General features: G+C 45.8%; 1 protein-coding gene across 3 annotated transcripts in view; it reads left to right on the plus strand.

Annotated features, from left to right (window-relative positions):
* The window catches only part of GRB7 (growth factor receptor bound protein 7), a 672870-nt gene that overhangs the window by 399660 nt on the left and 250898 nt on the right, over positions 1–22312 (plus strand). The window contains exon 1 of one of the 3 annotated variants that reach the window (XM_086924362.1): positions 1329–1459. The exons of the other annotated variants lie outside the window; for them this stretch is intronic. The gene's annotated coding sequence lies outside the window, so the exon portion shown is untranslated. Of the gene's footprint in view, positions 1–1328; positions 1460–22312 lie in introns of those variants that run through there. 3 annotated transcript variants of the gene reach the window in all.

Genomic DNA, 22312 nt, shown 5'->3' on the forward strand with positions numbered 1-22312 from the left:
TCTGCTTCTCCACAAGTCCACTGGGTTAAACATTACACAGTGATAAACAAAGGCTGTATCCCTTCAAGCGGTGTTAGGATTCTTAAACCAATAGCTTTTTTAAGGCGAGTCACCTGAAAAAAAGCACAGAATATTAAACTTTTAGTCTTCGCAGTTAGAGATAGATAGACGGGTGTAGCAGTTTTGGAAATATCACGTCCGAAAATTGAATAAAAGGCTCATTTGCATTGACTCTATGCATAGACCAGTCTGATCAGCCCATTAATAACATTGGTTCTTGTTTGCAAATGAACTTGCATTTACAAACAGGCCCCGTTTGCGCATGCGCAACATACTCGTGATTCATGCGAGATAATAACACGGGGCCAGGCACGAATTGGTGCGCTTCTGCAAACTGCGAGTTTCACGATTCACAAAGAATGTTGCAAGAGTATGTGTGACGTACTTCCTTGTTGCACTCCTGGCTTACTCGTGAAGTTCAGGGCTATGCAAAGACTACTCTCCGTTTACCCTGGGCCATTCAGTTTGCATATGCTTGTGCAAAATCATGCATTTTGCATATGCAAAAGTAGTATGTTCAAGGAGCGACAACCGGAGCGGTGTGGTTCAGGAGTTAACGCCATATTGCAAACACAAAACAAAAAGGGTTTGCTCCTCTGCGACCTGCTCACAGAATAATTAATACACCTCTGCCAAACAGACGTACATCACACACGTTAAAAAAAAATATTTTTTTCCTACATATTCCTGGTAATACGGCTGTCGCGAACCATTTTTGTGATGCGCTTCTCGTAAAGCATCGCGGGCGCTTTTGCAACCGCTTCTAATAGGTTTGGCGAGGGTGGCATTGACGGGGCAGTGGGCTACTTGAAAAGATGATGGCTGTGCAGGGATTCATCATTTTTTTCAAAGAGTACGGGCCCATAAGCAGATTCCATATGTGGGACGGACCTGTGACCAAAATGCCTGTGCGCGGTCCTGTGTGGTGCATCCAACGTTTCTATGCGCATTTAGCAGCGCGAGATAGTAAAGGGTCGCTGGCACGTGGCCATTTACGCACAGAGGCAATGTCCTTTTGCACCTGAGAATTAACGACCAGCCCCCTGTAGTTCAACTTCAGACCTCTTGGCGCTAGGCCCGAGCTGTCCTTCGCGGCGCCCCCACGTGCTGCGGAGGGTTACGCGAGGTGCCGGGCCGCTGTCCAGGATCCGTGGGAGGGGAGGTAGGAGCCAGTTCAGTAGTTAATAATATCCCGCGCCCTAGCTCTGCACGCAGCCTGCCCAACACCTCCCTGCTTCCTTGTTGAATTCCCTTGGGGAGGAAAAAACGGCGTCTCCGGGGTGATGTCACCGACCGGGCGGGGCCAGGCAGAGCCAGGCAGGTAGATAAAGTTTTGCACAAACAGGAATTGCCTGTTCTCGGAGCTCAGACTGTCCCTACCTGTCACCGGCTCGGCCAGGTAAGGTGCTGGCGCCTGTGTTGGTAGTCAGGGGAATTGTAACAAAGCGCCTAGACGTGGGGGATCCAAGCTCTAGAAGACAGATCAGAGGGTGGGACAGGACAAGTGAGGAAAAGGAGCAAGGAGCTAGCGATGTGGAGGGCATCCCGGAGATTCAGGGAGGCGGGTGGAAGTGGGCAGGAGAGGAGAGATGGGGAAATGGGGGGAGAGGGGTGATGATTGGGCCAGGCGAGAGGGAGGGGGAGGGGGCAGAAGGGGAGATTTGTGGTGCTCGGGCGAGGGAGGTGGAGGTGGGAGAGACGGGGTGGGGGAGGCAGAATGAGAGAGACCGTAACAAGGAGGAGAGATGGAGAAACAGGTGGGGGAGGGAGACAAATAGAAGGAATTGATAAAGGCGGCAGGGAGGTGGTCGTTGGAAAGAAAAGGCGGGAAGGGGCAATGCGGTAAAGAATGGAAGAGAGCGAGGGGCAGCGAAGTGAGGGAGAACGTGTGAGCGACGAAACCGGGCGGAAGGCTCGAGCACCATGTAAATGAAAATAATACTGTTCTGTAGTGGCATACCCGGTTCTGAGCATCAGCAACATTAGCACACACTGCTCCTCACGGGGGGGGGGGGGAGGGGAGGGGGGTATGATGTGTGCTGAGGTTGAACTAAGCACTGTACCGCCAGCCACCATCTCCACACTGCAGGTTACACGGGTCACTATTCTCATCCGTGGGATACGCTACTATTTCAGTCTACCTTGCCAAGTGAAAGATCCTGTATTATCACCCCATTACTGCTTTACCACCAGGTTCTATCTTAGATTCCTTGCCCCCCCCCCCCCCCCCCCCACACACACACCATCAAGCTGGAACCCTGCATTTATTTAATACCTGCTCTACCGTCAGCTGAGAAACCCTGCATTCACCCTGGTCGTTCTCTTCCTCAAGCTGCGAAACACTGCATCATTACTGTCCCTACTCTACCTCCAGCTGAGAGACCCCAGCATCGCCCCATCGCTGCCCACCCCCCACCGTACAGGTTCTGCATCATTCTTGTCTCTACTCTTCCTCCAGCTGAGAGACCCTGTACATACCCCAATCCTGCCCTACCTCCACCGCAACAGGTCCTGCATCATTACTGTCCCTGCTCTACCTCCAGCTGAGAGACCCCTGCATCACCCCATCACTGCCCACCCCCCACCGTACAGGTCCTGCATCATTACTGTCCCTTCTCTACCTCCAGCTGAGAGACCCCTGCATCACCCCATCACTGCCCACCCCCCACCGTACAGGTCCTGCATCATTACTGTCCCTTCTCTACCTCCAGCTGAGAGACCCCTGCATCACCCCATCACTGCCCTACCTCCACTGTAACAGTCCCTGCATCATTACTGTCCCTTCTGTACCTCCAGCTGAGAGACCTTGTACATACCCCAATCCTGCCCTACCTCCACTGCAACAGGTCCTGCATCATTACTGTCCCTACTCTACCTCCAGCTGAGAGACCCCTGCACCGCCTCATCACTGCCCACCCCCCACCGTACAGGTTCTGCATCCTTCTTCTCTCTACTCTACCTCCAGCTGAGAGACCCCTGCATCGCCCCATCACTGCCCTACCTCCACTGTAACAGGTCCTGCATCATTCCTGTCGCTATTCTTCCTCCAGCTGAGAGACCCCTGCATCGCCCCATCACTGCCCTACCTCCACTGTAACAGGTCCTGCATCATTCCTGTCGCTATTCTTCCTCCAGCTGAGAGACCCCTGCATCACCCCATCACTGCCCTACCTCCACTGTAACAGGTTCTTCATCATTACTGCCCCTACTCTACCTCCAGCTGAGAGACCGTGTACATACCCCAATCCTGCCCTACCTCCACCGCAACAGGTCCTGCATCATTACTGCCCCTACTCTACCTCCAGCTGAGAGACGTGCATACCACATTCCTGCGTTATTGCCAAGTCAATCACCCTGCATCATCCCTGTTTCTTATCTACATCAAGGCAAGAAATCCAGCGTCTTCCCTATTCCTTCTCTACCTCAGGCTGATAAACCCACCATAAGCCAATACCTGCTCTACCTCCAGCGGAAAGACCCAGCATTACCCCCATACCTACTCTACTTCCAGCTATAAGACCCTGCTTCACTCCCATACCTACTCTACTTCCAGCTATAAGACCCTGCTTCACTCCCATACCTACTCTACTTCCAGCTATAAGACCCTGCTTCACTCCCATACCTAGTATACTTCCAGCTGAAGACCCTGCTTCACTCCCATACCCAGTACACTTTCAGCCGAGAGACCCAGCATCATCAAACCAGTCCTGCTCTTGCTCCAGCTGTCAGACCCTGCATCACCCCATTACTGCCCTACCTCCCGCTGAAAGACCCATCCTCACTCCCATACGTACTATACTTCATGACGAGAATCCCGGCATCGTCCCATACCTACTCTACTTCCAGCTGAAAGACCCTCATTCACCCCCATACCTAGTATACTTCCAGCTGAGAGACCCGGCATCAGCCCAGTCCTGCTCTACCTCCAGCTGAAAGACCCTGTATCATCCCATTACTGCTCTACCCCCAGCTAAGCGTCCCATGCACTGCATCCCATTCCTAGTTCCTTGCTTTACTTTCCAGTTCTGCTCTATCTCCAGCTGAGAGGCCCCGTACCCCTTCTTTTCCCACTCTGTCATCAACTGAGACCCTGCACCACTTCCCCTTCCATGTCCACCTTCAGCTCAGGAGCCCTGCATAATCTCCCAGCTTTTTATACCAAGCACTGCGCGTGACCTCCCTTCTAACTATATTTCCCAGGTGAATTGCATGAGACCATATGCCCACCTCAACAAAGTTACCTCCTGGGAGGAGCGTAGGGCAATAGCTGCTCAGTTATGAAAAATAAGTTGTCTGGCATTTTTTCCCCAATGTTTTTTTGTGTTAACTTTAATGGTTGGAGCCTGGCAAGACGAGTGCCTAATGGGCGATCCTGATCACTGTGTTCAGATACTTGACCACTCATTGCTCATGACCTTCTTTAACTTGGCCTTGCATTGCAGTCCCAAAGGTGCCTATAGTATGTATAAGCAAGCAAAAGGTCAGATCTTGTATCAAAAGGCCCAGCAGTATTCCAAAAGTTAAGATATTGGCTCAAAGGGAACCTATGCTCTGTATGTATACAATGGAATTTGTGTAACGCAAGCGTTGCTAGAAGGCAACGAGTGCTTATCAAGGTCAGGAGACCTGCGGCGTGATTCAAGAGTGTTAACAAGAGATTGATAGTAGTGGGATATAAATGATCATGGAGAATGATACTTCGTGGCTGGTAGATGACCATAGAGATTGATAGTTGTGGTTTGTAGATGATCATAGAGATTGATAGTTCATGGGTGGTAGATGATTGTAGAGATAGTTGGTGGATAGTAGAAGATTGCAGAGACTGATAGTTGGTGGATGGTAGATCAGAAACAATAGTTGGTGGGTGGCAGATGATCGTGGAGATAGGTAGTTGGTGGGTGGTAGATAATCGTGGGTCTTAAAGGGGAGTCTTCAGTGTTTTCTGTATTGCAGGAGGGTGGTGGCATTTCTTGATATTGATTTTAACATAGGAGTTCTGTCTTTGGTTTTGTCTCTTTTATTTTCTTTAAAGTTTTTGCCTGTTGTGTTTCCAGTCTGGTGTTGCCCAGGCTTCTGGTGTTGCTTGTCCTTCTGAAGTGGTTAAGTTGTTGGTCAAGTATGTTGTTTTTGGAATCCTTGTTAGTGATGCAGCTGGTCTTGAAGATGATGTTCTCTCCTTTCCTAAGGTGTGTGAGAGTGCAACTGAACAAGTAGAAGTACAAGTGAACACAACAAACGCGGTCTATTCATGGTGTACAAGTTCCCGGTCACAAAGTAAAGTGCACTTTTAAGGCATTAATAACTGAAAATGGAAACATCCAAGCTGAACACCGTAAACACACTACTTCTGCAGTAGGTGTAGGTATTCTCAACAGAACCCGACTGAGAGTGACACTGTTAAGATAAAGTGAGGAACACATTATATATTTCTTTTACAATAAAACTAGACGTTTCAGCATAATATTTCATGAGGAGGTATTTTATCCATTGGGTCATCTTAGGATGTCTTTCAAAAAATGAGGCCACAAAACCAGTAGTGATGGGACATCCTTCTTCTTACACGAGGCGCTAGGCAAAGCTCCTCAAAGGTCCTTATGTTTGAACCCAAACATTGAAGGAAGCCGCCTTTTCTTCCTCCAGGCATCTTCCTATGGTGTTCTCTCTAAAGATAACCAGTGGCTCGTTGCCACCAAGGATAAGGCAGCAAACCTCCGCCTCCAGGCTCTACACTATGCATCTTGAAGCTGCAGTTGAGGTATCCGCTTCCAGGGACCTGCTGGTGACACCTCCCTTTGCATCGACCTCTGTCCCAAGGCATACAGCCATGTTCCATCGGTACCCATCTACCCTTCTGGGGCAGGGTGCCAATAGCAGCCAGGTGATCATATTAAAGGCTCCGTGTCTGCAGGGCCGCATTGTTCTTGGGTGTTGGGTGGTGCTGTAGCTTTGCTGCTGTTTTTTAAAACATTTTTAATAAATCTTTTTATTGAAACAAGAAAAAGCCAGAGAAAGTGGTCTACATACTCAGACAGAAATTACGTGGCGCACAAGGGTCACACAGGAAATACAATATTACAATAGATGCGTGGCATTGCATTACGTTTGGAGTCTCTCTCGGGTTATGCCTTTAGCTGTGGACTGTGAATAAGTGGTGGTACACAGATATTTCCTCTGTATTCGTTCCATTTGTCCCATATCTCCCTCCATTTTTTGGGGCATCCCCGGGAAGTGTACACGGTCTTCTCTTGAACCATGCACCAGTCCATGTCTCGCCTCCATTCGGTGATGTTTGGAGGCATCACAGCTCCCCAGCACCTAGCGATGTTACGCTTCGCCACCATCTGCCCAAGCGTCACCCAGATCTTCCCTCTCTCCGAAAGGTCTGTTGGCTCCCATATGTTCAGTATGCACCGTTTAGCCTCTGGACGCAGTTCCTTTCCCCAAACATCTTTCATACATCGAACCACTTTCACCCAGTACGACTGTAGTATCGGACATTCCCATATCATGTGGAAGAAGGAGCCAGCCATACCACAGCCCCTTCGGCAACTATCATCCTCGCACCTACCCATCCTCTTAAGCCTGGTGCTAGAAATGTACGCCCTGTGGAGAATTTTCAGTTGGATGAGTCTCATTCTGGGCGAGATAGCTACTTCTTTTGGGGAAGCAAGTGCACATCTCCACTCCTCCTCGTCAATTTCCAGGTCATCAGCCTCCCACCGCCCCTTCAAGCCCAGAAGTAAGTCAGGTAGGTTATTGATGAGCTTCTTATATGTAAGTGAGATCGCGTGTTCCGGTATGTGGCCGTCTAGTAGTCTGTCCTCCAGGAGGGAGGCCGGAGGGGGCACTGTACCATGCGGAATGTTTTTTTGGAGCAAGTGTCGGACCTGCAGATACCTAAAATATTCCGTGGTAGTGAGCTCAAATGTGTTTTGTAGGTATTCAAAGGTTTTCACACCCTTGGCATCCCACAGATCCTTCACCTGAGAAATACCAATAAGGTCCCATTTGTGGAACCCCTTGGTACGGCCCAGCCGGCCAAGGCACTCAGAGACCCATAGAGGGGTGGCCATGGTGAAGGTATTGTGCCAGCCCATGCTGCGTTGGACTGCGTGCCATAGTTGTACCGAGTGGAGGGTCGGCCCTGTGAGCGAGCGCCCGGCAGCGCTAGAATAAAGTGCCGCCTCGTAATTCCCTCCCGGCAGGAGCCACCTGTCCATGCCGTAACCCGGATCGTTGCCATCACAGTAGGTACCTTGATTTATGGCCGAGAGATGTGCAGCCCAGTAGTATCTACGGATATCTGGAAGGGCCTTTGCTGCTGTGTTGATTCTTCTCGGTTAGTCGGGCACCATCAGATATTCTGTTGGATGTGGGCTGAACTCCAAGTCACCTTGAAAGGCAAATATAAACATTATTGCAGTTTATGTGAGAGCTGGATCGACTGGTTGAGTGTCAGATGACTGTGTGATAACCCTGCAGCATTCGCTTGAATGTTGGGCATAAATTTAATGAGACTAACATATAGACGATTTAGGCTGATTGTATAGTACTTCAGACAAGGAGATGCATAACTAGCTCTATTCTTATTATAATTAAAAGCCATATTTACCTTATTGTTATTCCTTATAATTTCGGTTGCTGATTAGAATTTATTTTCTGGTCTAGCCTACCAGACAGCCGCATGATATCTAGTTTCAAAAGACCTACTGTCAGCTTAGAATGGATTTACGGTGGGTGTAAAGCCAGAGCCACTGGAATTATGCAGCAGGATAGACTATATCATGCAGCAAGAAAAGGCAAATTATGCATCGTAATGCGCCACGGTTTGTGATAGAATTACTTAATTATTTTGTAAATTGTATACATGGTATCACTGCCCTGGCAAATATTTCACCTTATTAGCACAAATGTGTCCAACTGAACACCCAAATACAGCAATAAGCAATTGAAAGATGAGCAGTCAACCTATCCTCTGCGCACGGAGCACATCGCCAGATTATACAGCAGATAATGTATTATGCAGTGATTGCAGCAAATTCATAATTATGCAGAAAACACTGTGGCTATAGAAACATTTAATTCAAGAGGCCTGCTTAAAGCCCACCCATTGCTTACCATAGGTTGACTTTATAGTCCTGTTCGCTTGCTTCTTAGTGGACTGATTGCCTTGGGGCATAGCCTCTTTTCTTCAGGGAAGCAGAAGCTAAGTTCTGGCAGGGTGAAGAATTACTTGATTCCCCCTGCCAAAAAATAACAAGCATTTGCAATGCAATAGGGCTCACATTAGCTAAATGTAGAGCTATTGGATTTGCAAATGGAAAAGAAATGCAGCGTTCGCCTGCCTTTGTTTTTCTATAATGAGAAGTGTGGTTCACCGGTTAGAGGAGGCAGTCCCTGATGCAGAGGTCAGACCCGGGACCAGGGTTCAATCCCCGACGCGGCAGGGCCGTGAGCTCAAAATGTCCAAGGACTCGATAATTCTCGCCTCGGTGCCTACTCAAATCATGGGTTCACACTCTGCAACTGTGGGCAATATCTTGCTTAATCTCCACTACGGCCCCACCGCGATGGAATGCCTGGTCTTCCCCTTGGGGATGCCCAATAGGGGTAATCTCGCAGGGAATGGCCAGAACGGGTTCCCAAAGCAAGCGCCTTGAGACCTTACGGTGAAAGGCGCTATATAAGAACGTACGAATTACGATTATAGAAATCGTGACACACTGTGCTTTAGCTTAATATCTTTAAAAGAAAAGCTATGTTCTCCCTTTTTTGAAAAATGTGTATAGAATTTATACTCGAGGCCAGGTTATTGTAGGACGGTGAACTGTGAAACCGATCCGTTGTACAGTAATTTTGTGAATAATTTTATGTCCTTATCTGAACTTCACCTTACACTTTCCTAATCACTCTTTACTCTTTGCACGCTCTCTTTGGGCAACCTATAAGCTTCTATCCTTGGATAGTTGTGATTTTTTGGAGATACAATGAATTAAAATTGTCCCTGATTTTGTAATTATAGCTTTTGCATTTTCCTCCTTTTATGAATTTTGTGCATTTATTGATTAGGGTTGATCTAAGAGACCTACCCTGAAATGATATGGAAATATTGATCATGTACTGATTTATTCAGTCTAATGAAAGAAAGGGTCACAGACCACTGTTTTTCAATACTAAAAGAAAAGCGCTGCATGCTGTGATTGCTAAAAAAATGTAAATAAATTGAAAAGACATGTGGCGTCTGCATGCATTTGTTTTTCGATTTATTTACTATTGTAACAATCGTGGCATGCCGTGCTTTAGCTTAATATGTTTAAAAATAAAGTGCGGCATGCTACGATTGCCATAAAAGTAAATAAATGAAAAAGAAATGTGGTGTCCGCCCACCTTTGTTTATCTATTTATGGACTTTTGTAGCAGTGGCGGCCCGCCGTGCTTTAGATGTTTGACGCTAAAGCGCAGGGTGCCGCCATTGCACAAAGTCAATTAATAGAAAAAAATAGTTGTACGGCTGCAGATTATTTTGTTAAAATTGAGTTACTTTTGTAACAATTGCGGCACTCCATGCTTTAGCTTAAGATGTTTAAAACTAAAGTGTGGCGTGCCACAATTGCTACAAAAGTTAGCAAGCACTGCAAAGAAAACCAGGAAGGATGGCAGCAATAATGTGAGAGGGGAGGCAACAGATGGCGAGAGATGGCCAACCAAAAGAAACAATCGGTTATGTCCCGTGGGTGGGAACCAAGCGCGTAAAGGTTGAACAAATGGACACTATTGACCAACCACAGTAAAGGAATTTCCAAAAGGCAGGCCTACTAATCAGAAGTGCTGGGCGGAGTTTAAATCCCATATTCTGCACACAACCTGTCTCGAAGGGAGCAAGCGCTGCCTAGATGAGACCTAAAAATGGGTAAGAGGCTTGCCTGCAGCTGAAGCCAAAGCTGTATGCAATTTTACTAGACAGAATTACCATACAGTAAAATTGGGTCCAGTTTTCCAAAATTCTGGAAACTGGGTGTGGAAACATTGGCCCACGCAATATCAGGAGATGTGGAATTGCGTATGGGAATTCCTCTCTGCCTGACTCATACACCGAACCTAAAGATATTTTATAAACTTTTATAAATTGTGATGGCTGGTTGAGGATTGTTTCTCGGATTATGTTCTTTGGTATTTTTATTGATGTTATTTCATTGAGAAGCACGTGACTTTTGCAGTATGTTTAATGTCGGATAAACAATAAATAAATAAAGGCAATAAATGTAATTTTCTGTTCCATGGAGTGCTTCCAGAACACACTGCAACTATGTCTATAAATTGTCCCTCCACTGGGGCTCTGCCTTACTATGTTTATGTGATACATTCACCCCCATTCAAAATATCTGGGTTAAATCCATTGTTCTTCTGCTCACTACGCCACCCCAGTTTGGACCCAGCTATATGCAAATCAGTATTGACCCTGTGCCTCATGGGAACAGTCCAGCCCGAACTGCCAAGCCAAGTCCTCCCTGGACCGGAAACAAGCATCCTGGGACCAGTTTCAGGGTATTACCCTTAATCAGCCAGGCTAGCTTGAATCCAGTGGCAAAGTGAGCAAGTGACCCACGTCTGGACATACCCATCCAACTTGGGGTGAAAAAGTGACATGCAAACAAATGATGGACGGAATGCTGAATACATCAGACATTCAACCCCAATCAAAATAACTGGGTTAAAGCTTTTGTTCTTCTGCTCACTATGCCACCCAAGTTTGGACCCAGCTATATGCAAATCAGTCTTGAACCTGTGCCTCAGGAACAGTCCAGCCCGAACTGCCAAGCCAGGTCCTCCCTGGACCGGAAACAAGCATCCTGGGACTGGTTTCAGGGTATCACTCTTCATCAGCCAGGCTAGCTTGAATCCAGTGGCAAAGTGATCAAGGGACCCACGTCTGGGATTATTTATGGGCTCCCCTTGCAAGAATATAAATATGTAGAGTTCCTTGTAGTAAGTCTCCGAAGTCAAGATAACATCAACCATTCTTACCCAAAGTTAATCCTCGAATGAATGATTCTGGAGTAGGTGTGTAACTATTCAAGGGTAAGGGCAGTCAAAGGAGCAGGAGTGGACAGTGGACTGACTGAGCTCTGTTTTTACTCCATACCTGGGATCTGTGTACCGGATCGAAGATATGATTCTCGGCTCCCTTCTATTGTATTTGGAGTATAGGAAACTGGCAGGTATGGCACAAGCTTTTTCAGGCAAAGAAAATAATTTTCCCAGCTGCATCGCTCCCCTTCTGATGATGGGAGGCCAGATTCAGGCTTTGCTTTTTGTCTGTAATTTGCACCACCACTATGTGCAGCACCTCGTCTTCAGGAAACACCGCCCATGGCTGATGCGGGCATTACACAATATTATATGTATGTATAATGCAACTGTATGCACTGTGCTACTGTGAGTATATTCTGTACGATGCAAGCTGTGTGTATATGGGAACACTGCACTGTGCTACAGAAAATATTATATTCATGTATACTGCAGCTGTGTGTAATCTGCTGCACTGTGGTACAGTCAGCATTATATTAATCACACCCACTGTGCGTATTCTGCTGCACAGGGCCACAGTCCTCGTTACATGCATCACACCCACGGTGTGTATACTGCAGCATTCTACACTGTGCCACGGACAACATTATATGCATGTAAACTGCAGCTGTGTAGAGACTAATACACTGTGTCACAGTCCGCATTATATGTATCACATTCACTGTGTGCATACTGATGCACGGTGCCACAGTATGCATTATATGCATCACACCCAGTGTGTGTATACGGCAGCTCTCTACACTGTGCCACAAACACTATTTAATGCATGTATACTGCAGCTGTGTGTATACTACAGCACTGTGCTACAGACAGCATTAAATGCATCAAACCGACTGTGTGTATACTGATGCTCGGTGCCACAATACGCATTATATGCATCGGACCCACTATGTGTATACTGCAGCATTCTACACTGTGCCACAAACCATTTTATATGCATGTATTCTGCAGCTGTGTGTATACTGATGCACAGTGGGAAAGTATGCATTATACGCATCAGACCCACTGTGTGTATACTGCAGCGCTCTACATTGTGCCACCAATAATATTATATGCATTTATACTGCAGCTGTGTGTATACAGCTGCAAAGTGCCACAATCCTCTTTATATGCATCACACCCACTGTGTGCATACTGCAGCATTCTACAATGTGCCACAATCATATATGCATGTATACTGCAGCGGTGTGCATAATGCTACACTGTGCTACAGTCAGCATTATATATATCACATCCACTGTGTGTATACTGATGCACGCTGCCAAAGTATGCATTATATTCATGAGACCGACTGTGTGTATACTGCAGCACTCTATACTGTGGTACAGTTAGTATTGTCTGTATTGCATCCAGTCTATGTATATTGCAGGACTCAGCACTATGCTGCATTCGATATTATATGTACCGCACCAAATGTGTATAATGCAGCACGCTACACTGTGCTACAGACAGTAGCATCTGTATGCATAATGCAGGTGTGTGTACTGCAGCCCTATACTCTGTGCTCCAGTCAGTATTCTTGGTATCACCCCTACTCTGAGTATAATATGCTACAGGCATTATAATCTTTATTACACCTGTCATTAAATGCTACAGTCAGCACGTTCTATGAGACATCAGTCGCACTTGTATACTGCAGAATTTTACTGGAGTCAGATAATCTGCATCACCTTTGCTCCCACTTTAGCTGGATATTGTAGTTGGGATCCCTTGCTGCTTTGGTTGGCATCCCTACACACTGCAGTTGTGATTGTGGGAGCTGACATTGGTGCATGTTGGATTTTAGAATAACTTCATTCTGCAGTTGTGCTCACTTGATGCTGTAAATATGGTAACTGGATGCTGTAGTCTGAATCTCCGCAGACCACAGTTCGAGTCACTGAATACTGTAGTTGAGAAAACTGTATGCTGTAGTTGAAAGTGCTGTACCTGCGTTTGCTGCATGCTGTAGTTTAAATTGCTGCATGCTGTAGTTTAAATGGCTGCACGCTGTAGCTGGGTTCGCTGCATGCTATATTTTAGATTACAGCATGCTGCAGTTTTGTTATCTGCATGCTGAAGTTTAGTTCACTGCATGTTGTAGTTTAGTTCACTGCATGATGTAGTTTAGTTCACTGCATGCTATAGTTTAGATTGCTGTAGGATAGGTATGAGTATATGTTCATTTTCTATCTGTATATTAGTTCCAGGCTAAATCCCTTTTCTCTTAGTTGCAAACACCATTCAAATGTAAAGGATTCATTCCACTTTCATTAGAATTTTCCCAAAAATTATTGGTTCAACATTCAACACAGACAGCCGATACGTGTTTCGCCCTGTGTGGCGAATAACGCCAGGGCTTTCTCAAGGCTGCAAATAAAAGTAGAATGTGTTTTGTCAAAATTGTTCTGGATTGAAGTAACAAATGACCCCAAGGGAGAAAAAGTGAAACACCCAATGAGTGCAAGAGGACCAGTGAATCAGGAGAGTAATGAAATACAAAATGTAAAAAATATTTTTTTCATTTTTTGTTTAGTTAAAATTCCAAGGAAAACTTCCAAAGAAATTCAGAGTTTCCTTTGAAAGAAATGGGACTAAATATCATGTCTTTTTACCTTAGGAAAAGAAAAGAGAAGAGACAGAGTGACGCTGCCCATATGAGGGATAGTATTACACAGAATATTTAAGGATCAGATATTATAAGTCCGAGTAGTGATGACATCATTTTGAGGTGTTTTGTTATACGTTCCAAATGATACATGCAATACAGTGTAGAGGTGCCTATTGGAATTGAGATTTTAGATAAATAGACAGAGAGATAGGGTTGAGCTCTGCAAGAAGCATTGTTAATGTTAGTACCTATAGTTTAGATTGCTGCATGCTATAGCTTAGTTCGCTGCATGCTATAGTTTAGATTGCTCCATGCTATAGTTTAGATTGCTCCATGCTAACGTTTAGATTGCTCCATGCTGTAGTTTAGATCGCTGCATGCTGTAGTTTAGATCGCTGCATGCTGTAGTTTAGATCGCTGCATGCTGTAGTTGAGATCGCTGCCTGCTGTAGTTGAGATCGCGGCCTGCTGTAGTTGAGATCGCGGCCTGCTGTAGTTGAGATCGCGGCCTGCTGTAGTTGAGATCGCGGCCTGCTGTAGTTGAGATCGCTGCCTGCTGTAGTTGAGATCGCGGCCTGCTGTAGTTGAGATCGCGGCCTGCTGTAGTTGAGATCGCGGCCTGCTGTAGTTGAGATCGCGGCCTGCTGTAGTTGAGATCGCTGCCTGCTGTAGTTGAGATCGCGGCCTGCTGTAGGCTAGATCCCTGCATGCTGTAGTTTAGATGTATTGATGCATAGATTGGTGAGCAGGATGCTCTTGTGGGGATTGCTGGATGCTGTAGTGTTTCACTGGATGGTGTAGCAAATAACCGGACATCTACACATCCTGCAGCTGCATCATGGAGACTGCAGTGGATTGCTTCATGCTTGCACTGCTACATGTTGGAGTTAGACCACCTAATTCTGAAGTTAATATCACTGTGCTCTATATTTGTGATCACTGGATGCGGCTGATGGAATAGTGGAATCCGTAGTTTGGATCTGTGCAACCACTGAATTTTGTAGTTTAAAAAGCTGCATGCTTTCGATCGGATCGGTGCATGCTGTAGTTTGGATTGAAGCATGCTATAGCTTAGACAGCTGGATACTGATGATTGGATAGCTGAATGCTGTAGCTTGGATTGATGCATGCTTTTGATGGGATCACCCACTGCACGTTGTAGTTTGAATGCTGCATGCTGTTGCTTGGATTGATGCATACTGTAATTTAGACAGCTGTAGATTGTATTTACCCATTCTGTAGTTTAGATTGACACATACTGTAGCTTGGATCTCTGCATGCAGTAGTTTGGATTGATGCATGGTGTCGCTTAGGGGAAACATCCTTTACAACGCAACTTTTATACCGCATTGCTATTACAACAAAGGTTTTACAACTAAAACCATTACAACGCATTGTGCTGGGGGGCGCTCTAGGATAGGGAATAGATTTAATTTACCATCCAACACCTTCCCTAGTGTCCACGGGGACTGTAGTTGGAATAGTAAATTAAACTATTCACTATCTAGCACCCCAAAGCGATATGCGTTGTAATGGTATGCGTAGTAAAACCTGCATTGTAACAGCATGCGTGGTAAAAGCATGCGTTGTAAAGAGAATTGGTAGATTGGATCGCTGCATGCTGTAGCTTGGATTGACCCATGCTGTAGCTTGGATTGACCCATGCTGTAGCTTGGATTGACCCATGCTGTAGCTTGGATTGACCCATGCTGTAGCTTGGATTGACCCATGCTGTAGCTTGGATTGACATATGCTGTAGCTTGACCCATGCTGTAGCTTGGATTGACCCATGCTGTAGCTTGGATTGACCCATGCTGTAGTTTGGATTGACGCATGGTGTAGCTGAATCAGTGCATGCTGTAGCTTGGATTGACATATGCTGTAGCTTGACCCATGCTGTAGCTTGGATTGACCCATGCTGTAGCTTGGATTGACCCATGCTGTAGCTTGGATTGACCCATGCTGTAGCTTGGATTGACCCATGCTGTAGTTTGGATTGACGCATGGTGTAGCTGAATCAGTGCATGCTGTAGCTTGGATTGATGCATGCTGTAGATGGGATCACTGCATGATGTAGTTGGGATCGCTGCATGCTGTAGCTTGGATTGACCCATGCTGTAGCTTGGATTGACCCATGCTGTAGCTTGGATTGACCCATGCTGTAGCTTGGATTGACCCATGCTGTAGCTTAGATTGACCCATGCTGTAGCTTAGATTGACCCATGCTGTAGCTTGGATTGACCCATGCTGTAGCTTGGATTGACCCATGCTGTAGTCTGGATTGACCCATGCTGTAGCTTGGATTGACGCATGGTGTAGCTGAATCGGTGCATGCTGTGGCTTGGATTGATGCATGCTGTAGATGGGATCATTGCATGATATAGTTGGGATCGCTGCATGCTGTTGCTTAGATTGACACACGCTGTAACTTAGACAGCTGGATACTGTAGTTGGAATTCCATAATGCTATACTTGGGATCGCTTCATACCGTAGTTCAGTTTGCTGTAGGTGCAATCGCTGCATGCTGTAGTTTACGTGTCTGCACATCGCAGTTTAGATAAGTTGATGATGCAGTTTCCTGAGCTGGATGCAGTTATTGGCATCGCAGGAAACACGTGATTTGTTGGATGCTGTAATGGATAGCAGGATACTATAACTGGGATCACCACATAATGCAGTAGGATCATGGGGGCAGTAACAGATCACTAGATGCTGTTACTGGAATCACAAAATGCTGTAGTTGGATCACTGGACCCTTGTACAGCTGGAGCCTGTCATTGGGATCGCTAAAGGGTAATCTTTGATCCCTGGATTCTATACCTGGGAACCCTGGATGCTGTGGTTGGGTTCTCTGCACTCTGTAGTTGGATTGCTAGATGCTGTAGCTAGGATTGTTGGTTGCTGTAGATGGGGACTCTGCATGCTGTAGTTGAATTGCTGGGTGCTGAGTTGGGATCGTTGGTTGCTGTGGTTGGGTTCTCTGCACGCTGTAGTTAGATTGCTGGGAGCTTTGGCTGAGATCCCTGGATGCTGTGGTTGGGATCTTCCGGATTTGCGTGGAGCCGGCGTATTGCCATTGAGCACGCCGATCGCATTCTGCTCGTATTGCGAGCAAAGCAGCATCGTTTCTGCACTAAAGACCCTGAAATATTTCGAGTGCCCACCCTCGGGAGGTTTTGGATATATTGTATACCTCCGTGACGTTTGATTCATTCCAAGCAGGATAGCAGTTAATAGTAACATTCCTAACCAATTGGATTAGGATCTCGAGGCACCAGCCCTCCACTCAACCGTCTCCTCTAGACTCACAGGAGTTCATTGAAGATCGCTCGAACAAGTTTCTTTAAAAAGTACATACAGGCAATATATTGTTAAAGTCCTGATGATGATCCCAGTTCACTAGGAGCCAGGGATCGAAACGCCGTCGACACTTTTTCAGTTCTGTAACTTTCCCATTGTGTCAATATTGTTACAGGAACTGTTTGTCTGAACTTGCTTTGCAAATGTGCTAATGATGCAAGGGACAATTGGCTCCCATGTTCTTTTTGCCTGATATTCTTTACCCTCTTTTCTTTGCTTACCCTCTCACCCTCGAACCTTGTCCGAGTGTGCTCTGGATAGGTACAGGCTTGTACCCTATCAGCTTTTGCATTAGACCTCTCTGGTGGTCTTTTAATTGTGTTTATACTTTAATAAAATTTCAGGCCCGGCTGGGCACTGAAAAAACTGGCTAATATAGTACTGATTGGAGTCTATATTTTCATTTGTTTTGTGAAAAACTTAACCCTATGGACCATGGTTCTCCTTAATAGTTGATTGCCCAAGGTCCCTAGGTACTTATTGGGTCCCCCTTGTTTTTTGCTGAATAGTGGTTGGGATCTATGCACGCTGTAGTTGGATTGCTGGGTGCTGTAGCTGGGATCGTTGGTTGCTGTAATTGGATTGCTGGGTGATGTAGCTGGGATCTTTGATTGCTGTAGATGGGGACTCTGCATGCTGTAGTTGGATTGCTGGGTGCTGCAGCTGGGATAACTGGATGCTGTGGTTGGGTTCTCTGCACGCAGTAGTTGGATTGCTGGGTGCTGTAGCTGGGATCGTTGGTTGCTGTGGTTGGGATCTCTGCACACTGTAGTTGAATTGCTGGGTGCTGAGTTGGGATCGTTGGTTGCTGTGGTTAGGTTCTCTGAACACTGTAGTTGGATTGCTGGGAGCTGTAGTTGGGATCCCTGGATGCTGTGGTTGGGTTCTCAGAATGCTGTATTGGGATTGCTGGGAGCTGTTGCTCGGATCACTGGATGCTGTTGTTGGGTTCTCAAATGCAAAAAGAACAATTGATGGACAGAATGCAGAACAATGTCAGACATTCACCCAAGTACAGATATCTGGGCCTAAATTCCTCAATTATTTTGCTTCCCATGCCATTCCAGTTTGAACCCAGCCATACGTAAATCAGTCAGAGGAGTTATGGGAGGGATATGCACCCATCCACAAATTAATAAGCCCATTCCTGTTCACAAACTGCACATCTAAACCTACTTCAGCCAAACAAAAATCAAAACAGAAGCAGATGTACTCTATCGCTGAGCTCGAGTAAGTCCAGCAGCACCACAGATGGCCAACCACTGGTACTGCAACATCCTTCCGTAGAAAATAATAGAGGTAGGGATTTAAGTTAACATTGCAAGTGCTGATACAATATTAGACAGCAGTGAAGTGGACAAAAGATAATCCTTGTAGGTCCTCTTATAAAGGATAACACATTGTTTAAAAGGGCTAATATTTAGTTTTGCCAACTGTAATTTTGTATATTTGCAAGTTCATGAATGTATGCCTCATGGTTGCCTTATGGGAAAGCGTAAGCTGTAGATGGGACCACTGCATAACGTAACTTGGTTCTCGGATTGCTGTAGTTGGTATTGCTGCATGCTTTAGTTTTAATCTTTGCATGCTCTACCTGGGATAGCGGCATACTGTAGTTCAGACAGTGGAATGCCGTAGGTTACATAGCTGGGTGTTGTAGTTTGGATCAGCTAATGCTGTAGTTTGGATCCTTGGATACTGTAGTTGACCTCGCCGGGTGGAATCATTGTTTGCTGTAGCTCTGATTGCTGCACCCTGTAAATTGAATGCATTCTGTAATTGCAAATGCTGTTTATTATATTTTATTTATTTATACATCTTGTGAATGCCGTAGCTTCTTGGCACTTGATAACAATGCTCTAGCTTTTGTAAGCTATATTAAATAACATATTTTTCAGTACTCTTGTGAACTGAACAATCAACACTTGGCTTCACATTTCAGCAGGTAGCAGGTTTTGTTCCTGTGTGGCAGCATACCTATAGGTACAACATACGAATAGGTACGCCCCCTAAAAGAGCCTAACCCAGTTCCAGACACTGAAAGAACAAATGTGCCATAAAAATGAAGCCTAAGAGTGGGAGCATGCACACTACATTATTTAACTACTAGAGTAGGTAAAACATTGTGGAGAATCCTATGGACAATAGGGCACTGACGGCTGGCTTGTACCACGGGTGGTGAGGCAGGGCACAAAAAAAAGAATTTGACTTACTTTTCTAAGTTGCCACACGACCTTTTTCTCCCTTGGGTGTTTTCTCTCCTTCTGGAAGCTCTGGACCAGGAAAACTGCACTACCCAATCCTGGTGCTGCTCTCACAGCATGAGAACAGCGCCAGGATTGGATCGAGCATGCTCTCTCAGCGCTGCTAAGAGCACTGGAGGCCAGCGCTTTCTCTAACCCAGCCGTCTAAGACAGCTGGGTTAGAGAACTTTAAATTGCAAATGTCTGGCTGGCCGACCCAAGATGGCCAGCCACAGAGACATGCACACAGCTCCCTGCTGCTGCCACTCAGCAGCACTGGCCCCTCCCTGTCCTGACACTTGCAGGTTGGTGAAAAATAAAATAGTAAGAAATAAACTCTATTACTTTCTTTTTTTCAGCTCTGGAGCTTGTCCTCCACTCAAAGGCAAAAGCCGCCCCTGCAATAAGGAAAGACTTAAAACAAATTCTATGCTTGATTGGCAGCCAATGGAGTTGCTTTAGGATAGGTGAAATTTAGTTTAGGTTGCTGCATGGTGCAAACTGAGGTTTAGGGTGCTGCGTGGTGTAAATGGGATTGGTGTGTACTTTAGTGTGACGCTCTATTTGCAGGACCACTGGAATTATGTGGCAGGGGAGGGCCAAATTATGTGGCAAGCAAAGGCAAATTATGGATTGTATTTCGGCACACTTTGTGATAGAATTCCTTATTTTCTCATTTTTACACTTGTTAACACTGTCTGGTCATTGGATGCACCTCTTTAGTACCAGTTTAACACCTACATTTAGCAATAAGCAACAGAAAGTGACCAACCAGCCTTTGGAAAGGGCCTTCCAATGCGCAGCAACACGTGTCGCTGTGTCTTTAGTAACGTTTGAATTGTTTGAGCTAGAAACACATGTTTTTTTTAAATAAAAATTTGCAGATTATGCAGCAGATGGTGGACTATGTGGCAAATGCAGCAAATCTATAAATATGGAGATATAAAACCCATGCGGATGCACAATTGCATTATTCCGGCGGCCCTGGCTATATGCTGTAGTTGGAATCTTGTTTGTCTTATTTTGTATCTCTAAACTGTGTTTATGATCGCTGGATGCTGTAGTAGGGATTTCGTCATACTGTAGTTAGGATCACTGCACTCTGTGGTGAACACTGCCCTGGACTGGCTGACTTCTTATCTTTGTAATAGGCAGCAAGCGGTGGCTCTGCCGCCTTTTCGGTCTGGTACTAGAAGGTGAACACTGCCCTGGACTGGCTGACTTCTTATCTTTGTAATAGGCAGCAAGCGGTGGCTCTGCCGCCTTTTCGGTCTGGTATTAGAAAGGTGTAACAGGGTGTTCCCCAAGGCTCGGCGATTAGCCCTATTTTATTTAACCTGTACCTCTGCCCACTGATTAGATTGATCAAGTCTTTCGGCATATCAGTCATCAATTATGCCGATGACACCCAACTCATCTTCTCCTTCGAGGGTAGTGATGCAGTTATTGCAGTTTCTAGGGAAACATTTCATCGCTGCATGAATTCCACGGCGGATTGGCTACGCCAAAATTCTCTTCAGTTTAACGGGTCAAAAACTGAGGTACTGCACTGTTCTTTGGATCGCACGCCTCACCCCCTGCCTGAGGAGTTTTGGCCTACTTCCATTCTAGGCACAGTGGCCGCAGCAGAGTCTGCTCGTAATTTGGGTGTCACGTTTGGCCCAGTCTTCAGCTGGACGCTTTTGTTAATAAAACCACTGCGACATGCATGCTGCTGCTTCGCACTCTGCGGAAAGTCCTCCCTTTACTTCCTCCTTTGGAAAGACTTGAAGTAGTGCACAGTATCATTCTCAGTAGGCTTGACTACTGCAATGCGCTGCTTCTGGGAGCCCCTAACATTCTGATTATGAAGCTGCAGCGTGTTCAGAATATGGCAGCTAAGTTGGCTCTTTCTCGTCCACGCTCCGCTTCCTCTTCCCTTGCACTTTTGGACCTCCACCGGCTGCCAGTTCACCAGCGGATTTGTTTCAAGGCCTCTTGCCTTGTCTTTAGAGCCCTTCACGGTTTGGGACCGGTGATGCTGCAGGAACTTTTTTCCTGGTACTCAGCTGCTAGAAATCTTAGATCCTCTTCTGCCTTCCTAGCGAGAGTCCCTAGGATTAAAAGGGTGAGGATGGGCGGCCGTTCTTTCAGCTTCACTGCCGCTAAGCTTTGGAATTCTCTACCTTTGTCATTACGGAGAAGGCAGGATCTGTCCTCCTTCAAAAAGGGCCTTAAATGCCACCTCTTTCCAAGGGTAGTGTAATGTCCGCTATATGTAGGTAAAGTTAAGGTCAAAGCGCCAGGTTACCCTCTGGGTGGCAGTCACGCTCAACAAGTATGTGTTATATTACTGTACAATGCACCTGCGTTAACTATTTGCTATAGTTACGATCACTGTATGCTGTAGTTAGTATTGCTACCAACTGTAGCTCTGCGTTACTGACTGAATGCTGCAAAGTGCACCGCTGGATGCTGTAGCTGGCATCTGTGCCTGTTGTAGTTGAGCTCACTGCACACTGGAGTTTAGAGAGCTGGAATGCTGTATTTGGGATTACTGGGTGCTGTAGTTTGTACGTCTGTTTGTTGTAGTTGGGCTCACTGCACACTGGAATTTAGAAAGCTGGAATGCTGTATTTGGGATTACTGGATGCTGAAGCTGGCATCTGTGCCTGTTGTAGTTGAGCTCACTGCACACTGGAGTTTAGAGAGCTGGAATGCTGTATTTGGGATTACTGGGTGCTGTAGTTTGTACGTCTGTTTGTTGTAGTTGGGCTCACTGCACACTGGAATTTAGAAAGCTGGAATGCTGTATTTGGGATTACTGGATGCTTTCTGATTGATTGCTTTATTTCGATATGCACATATCATAAAAGCAGTACAAAAGATAAAAACAGCATGTCGAAAAAAGTAAGACTGTACATTTAGTAAAAAGATAAAACGCATTAAGTCAGCATAAATTAGATAAAAAGAGAATTAAATTGATATGGA

This window comes from Lissotriton vulgaris, chromosome 5 (assembly GCF_964263255.1).
Source record: "Lissotriton vulgaris chromosome 5, aLisVul1.2, whole genome shotgun sequence".
Lineage (NCBI taxonomy): Eukaryota > Metazoa > Chordata > Amphibia > Caudata > Salamandridae > Lissotriton > Lissotriton vulgaris.